Source organism: Sinocyclocheilus rhinocerous, unplaced genomic scaffold, assembly GCF_001515625.1.
Source record: "Sinocyclocheilus rhinocerous isolate Xijiao unplaced genomic scaffold, SAMN03320098_v1.1 scaffold1694, whole genome shotgun sequence".
In the NCBI taxonomy this organism is placed as follows: domain Eukaryota; kingdom Metazoa; phylum Chordata; class Actinopteri; order Cypriniformes; family Cyprinidae; genus Sinocyclocheilus; species Sinocyclocheilus rhinocerous.
Window position 1 is genome coordinate 1,667,161 of NW_015626863.1, and position 5,938 is coordinate 1,673,098.

At 40.1% G+C, this 5,938-nt stretch overlaps 1 pseudogene; it reads right to left on the bottom strand.

Annotated features, from left to right (window-relative positions):
* Window positions 1-1,816: 1,816 nt before the first annotated feature.
* On the bottom strand, window positions 1,817-5,488 carry LOC107717974 (pentraxin fusion protein-like; annotated as a pseudogene).
* Between the last annotated feature and the right edge of the window lie 450 nt (window positions 5,489-5,938).

The following is a 5,938-nucleotide window of genomic DNA, read 5'->3' on the forward strand; positions in this document are numbered from 1 at the left end:
ATTTCATCACAGTATGGTAAGGGGCGTAACATCGTAACATTTCCGTCACACGCTTGAGGTATTCGGCCAATCACAACGCACTGGATAGCTGGCCAATCACAGCACACCTTGCTTTTCAGACCGATGAGCTTTGTAAAAATCGACGCGTTTCAGAAAGGCGGGGCATAGAGGAGAAACAATAATGTACAGTATGTGGAAAATAATGTGTTTTTTGAAACTTAAACCGCATAAACACATTTCATTACACCAAATAATGTTATTTTTTAGCAACATCATATGACCCCTTTAAGCAATGAGAATATATTTGTTGTTACTCATAACTGAACTGCCCGCGTGTGACCACCAGACAGCAGCAGCGTATCAGACAAATTTCCCTTGTAAATCATCTAAAAATGATCTTAACAACAGCGACATCAGTAGAAGTGATAGGTTTATGAGGTCGGAGAATTGAGGAAAGAAAACCACAACAGCCACAGTATTAAAACTACTGACAGGTGAAGTGAATAACATTATATTGTTAAAATAGCACATGTCAAGGCAGCAGGTAAACAGTTAGTTCTTGAATTTCATTTGCTGGAAAGCAGCAAAAATAGGCAAGCGAGTAGATTTGGGTGACAAGGGCCAAATAGTAATGGCAAGGCGAGTGGGTTTACAAAAAGCTCAATTTGGCCTCCAAATTCCCCAGATCCCAATCCAATTAAGCATTTATGGGATGTGCTGGACCGACAAATCTGATTCATAGAGGCCCCACCTTGTTTCTTGCAAAACTTCTGCTGCTATTGTCTTGGTGCCAGATACCATAGGACACGTAAAGAGGTCTCATGGAGCTCTTTTGGCAGAAAGAGGTGGACCTACATGATATTAGGCAGGTGGTTTTCATGTCGTGGCTGATGAGTGTATCTATATAGTGTATCTTTTCAAATGAACGATATGTGCCTTTATTGCTTTAAGGTCTGTGCTGCTGTTCCGAACTAGCTGTAGTGGCTTGACATTAATGCAGCCTTCACGTGCTATCAGAATTATCGTAAATATGAGTTTCCTAGTCAGAAATTGGAAATGAATGGCCTCTCTAGTCGTATTTACAACTGGGAAACTATAAGATACCTGTGGTTCCGAGTTGATTATTTTATTTTAAGATAATTATTTCATTCTTTTATTTTAAGATAATTTTGAAACCCGTGGTTCCAAGTTGGGCGAGCCATACACTTTAAATATGCGGAGGAGAGAAACGTAGCAGTAGTACTGTGAAGTTTTATTTGTTTTTCTCACAACATCTACATTTCTTTCTCCTGCCATTACAGTCACGTATATTTACGTATATAAATAACCATTTGATGCATAATGTATGTATTGAACACAGTAAAAAATAGCATTTATTTGACCAAAATTTAGGAATTGTCATCCAGTTAGCGCTAGATAGCGCTGTAAATATTTATATGGTTACCAATAAATGGGACGCTACATTTTATTCAAAACCTGTTGGATATTGACTAAATATCTTCTAATCTATACCTTTTAGCTTTAATAAGATTGCCCCAAGAAACAGGCAAGAATGAATAGGCTGTTCACCATGATTTCTGTTCTTTCCGACAGCAAAGCACTTACAAACTCATAATTACAACTGCAGAAGTGGGAAGTAGGAAGTTTCCGTGAAGGCAGCATTACCGTAATTAGACAAAATATTTATCAAATTATCAGAATTATTGACCACATCCTCCAGAAGTCACATGCATGTATGCTTCAGTAAAAATGTTTAACATTTAATATTTTTCCAAATTATGCACATGCATTGCACTTGTAATATTCAGAAAATAAATTTATTGGTTAGCTTTTACAGCTTTGTACACTGCGTATGTGACATTACAACTGATTACAATCAGTTATCTTGAGTCACTTGCTCATTGCCAATTATTTTATATTTGATGGTGTTCCAGTCAAACATGTTTCCCTTGACATATGTTTCCTGGTTTGAATAAACCGCCTTAATCTGAATGCTGGCGAGAACATAATTCCACATGTGCACATCTGTAATTTCTCCTACAAAGCTTTGACCTGCGTCAAAGCCACCCACAAATGCATCAGCGTCTTGGCCGAGCAGGACAATGCCACCAGGACGAATTGAGTGACCTTTTCTATACACCTGGAACAAACTGCGACATCCATCCACCCAGAAAGCAGTAAGACCAGTTGCAGTGTCCCAGGAGATGCACAGGTGTGTCTGGAAGGTGGAGAGAGGAGGCAGACGGAAAAATGCTGCATCGTCACTAGATCTAATATACAAGGACAAACGGCCATCAGACTCTCCACAAGTTCAGCTCATCGCCATTAATCGTGTGGTAGGCGAACAGAATGATCTCCCTCTCGCCCTGGAGCTCCGTCGTAACCCGCATGCAGAGAGTAAATGCTGTAAGACACAGTGGCTTTTCAGGAATGAGTTTAACAACTGGTATCAGTCTCAGTTGGAAACAAAAGCACTTTACCACCAAGACCCACTGCAAAAAAAAAAAAAGAAAAGAAAGGGGGATGAGGAAAAATCCCACTCGCGTTAATCAGTGATCTATTAATGAAAATGTGGTACCTTCAGTAGCCGCTGGTGTCAGAGAGAGCAGACAGAAAAATAAAACCACTGGCACCGACATCTTGCTACAGGTCTGAATGAAAAAGAGCTAGAAGAGTCATAAAATGATTTTAACCGTTTAACAGTTGTTTAAATAAGTAAAAAAAAAAAAACATTACTCCTAGTTTAGTAGATCAATTCTTCGCTGTGTCATTGTTACATTAAATCACATTTAATTAAGCATGAAAGCACTACATCACTTTAAAAGATGTATTACACAAGTATTCAGTGTTCTTTCATCTGAAAGAAGATCAGTTGACCTCAGCTATTTGCCTCCTAGATGGTCATAATCAGAAGGGTCTCCAGTATTTAAATGCATTAGTTGTAGGATATCAGACCGAATCAGACAATCTAAGATTTGGTCAAAACATGGTTGAAACATGAGAAGCCGAATTCCACAGGGGCCCAAGACAACAGGATGTCGTAAATCAGATCCTGGCCCCAAGCCTGAACCAACTAGCAGCTTTGAGTAGCTCACAGCATTTAAACAGAAGAACACTTATTGACAATTCCAAGGAGATTGTCAATTTTGGGGCAAGTAATGGTGGAGTTCCCTTTAAAATCTTAAATGATTCCCTTTGAGCTAAAAATTATCACTGTTTCCCTTACATAGTGATTAAGCTCAGATCCAGGAATGATCCTCCTCACTGTCTTTTTAACATGCAGTGACATGCTGAACTTCATAAACGTTATGGAGCATGTATAGAATTCAGATCACATGTATCAAGAGGTATAGACCTTATTCAGGTTATTGAACTGAAGGTCTGTTGTGCACCGTTCACGTATCTACTCGGGTGCTCAAGTTCAAGGCGGCAGTCCAACCAGTGAATCTAATCAATATGCAGGCAAAAGTTCACTTAACTTACATCAATGCGTTTTTAGTTCATTGAATGAAAATGGGGTGCATAGCAGAACAGAAATATTAGAAAGGGCAACATATAGCCCTATATATATATATAACTATATAATATATAGTGTTTAAAAAGTATGTACATTAACATGTACATTAAGCATAGACTGTATAAAAACATGGATGTAGTGTCCGTGACGTCACCTGTAGTTTTCCGAAGAGCGTTTTTGAAGCTCAAATTGGGTGGAGCTGGCCCGTCGCTATCTTGGCAGCGCGTCACCGCGCGTCACTCCCGGGTAATCGAAAATGGGCAAAGAGGCGGGAGATGGTTGCGGAAACCACACCCACCTAGCTCGACGAATTAGCTATATAGACCAAAATCACTTTTTTAACCAGGCTGTAAACATGTTTTTTTCTGCTGTAAAGTTGGGCATTTTAACATGATATATATATAACTATATAATATATAGTGTTTAAAAAGTATGTACATTAACATGTACATTAAGCATAGACTGTATAAAAACATGGATGTAGTGTCCGTGACGTCACCTGTAGTTTTCCGAAGAGCGTTTTTGAAGCTCAAATTGGGTGGAGCTGGCCCGTCGCTATCTTGGCAGCGCGTCACCGCGCGTCACTCCCGGGTAATCGAAAATGGGCAAAGAGGCGGGAGATGGTTGCGGAAACCACACCCACCTAGCTCGACGGTGGTGACAGCAGCGGCAATAGCCTCTAGCGGCCAGTTGATGAATTACAGTTTAAGTCACTTACGTGTTGGCTTCACGAGAGAGAGTGGGAGATTGCCGCTTGACATTAAGGCCCAATCCCAATTCTACCCCTTAGCCCTTCCCCTAATAATGAAGATTTCTGTGCCACCCCAGACTGGTTGAAAACACCCAATGAAAACATCCTGGCTCCGCCACTGCTGTAAATCCATTTATCCTTTGCTGAAACTTCCGCGTCTTCATGGAGAGCGCAGGTCATGGTTGCTTAGCAGTGGCAGACGCCTCCGGAGCGCAAGCGCCCGAACGCTTTGGAAAAAAGCAGAAAGCGGCACGCCTAGCGTTTTCCACGCGTTTATAGGAGCGACATGTGAACGGCCCCTTAATCTGACTGCTGGAGAGAACATGATCCCACATGTGCACATCTGTAATTTCTCCTACAAAACACTGATCCCGGTAAAAAGTGCTCACATATGCATCAGGATCCTGGCCGAGCAGGATGGTGCCCCCAGGACGAATTGAGTGACCTTTTCTATAGATCTTGAACAAATTGCGACGTCCATCCACCCAGAAGGCAGAAAGTCCAGTCGCAGAGTCCCAGGTGACGAAACAGATGAGTCTGGAAGGTGGAGAGAGGAGGCAGACTGAAAAGTGCTCCACTAGACTGAATATACAAAGACAAAGACCATCTTTCTCTCTCCACACGTTGAGTTTATCAACCTCGGGCGTGCGGTAGGCGAACAGAACAATTTCCCTCCAGCTTGCCTCCATTGCACCCTGCATGCACAGAGTAAACGCTGAAAGACTCAGTGGCTTTTCAGGAGTGAGTTCGACAAAGCTGGTGTTAGTCTTGGTTGGAAACAGAAGCACTTTACCACCGAGACCCACTGCAAGACAAAACCACAATAAACAAATGCATCCATGATGAACAAAATCCTACTCATGAAAATCCATGTGATCTATTAATAAAACACGGTACCTTCAGTAGCCGCTGGTGTCAGAGAGAGCAGACAGAAAAATAAAACCAACATCTTGCTGCAGGTCTGAAGAAGAATAAAATGAGTGCACTGTTTGTATAAATACGCTCGCCAGCAAGTAGGACTGGATTTAAATAATGAAATAAAGAAATTCTATCCTCTGACTGGTAAACATTAGACCTAGTTCAGTAGATCAATTCTCAATCAATGCCTCAGTGTCATATTAAATCACACAATTTATAAGCATTAAAGTAGTTATTTTTCAGAAGTCAAAGACAGAAAGTTAATACAATGTTTAAGCAGGTCTAATCTGAGAGAAGAGCTGCTTGATAGTCGTGAACTGGAAGGTCTTGAGTATTGAAATGCTGCAGGGATTGAGCTCAGACTGAAGAATGATCCTCCCCACCATCTTTTCTAACATGCAGCGACTCGCTAAACATCATAAACAACATTTTTCAAATTCACTGTCGTTTTTATAGACTCATTTCATGAGAGATTCTATAGAATGTGTACTTTTATACATAACTATAAAATGACATACTGAAGGCCTATTTAAATTAACTACATAAAAGGTAATTAAAATATTGAAATACTTTGAAGAAATGTGTCACTGTACAGTCAAATAAAACTTAATGTTCCAAAGATATTTCGGTTGTTTTTTTTTTACATTATAATAATAACAATAACATTTTCCAGTGTTTGGACTCCATATACTCTTCAGACCAAAGAAATCATGTTTTATTAACATTTTTTGAAAAATACCCAGATAAAAAAT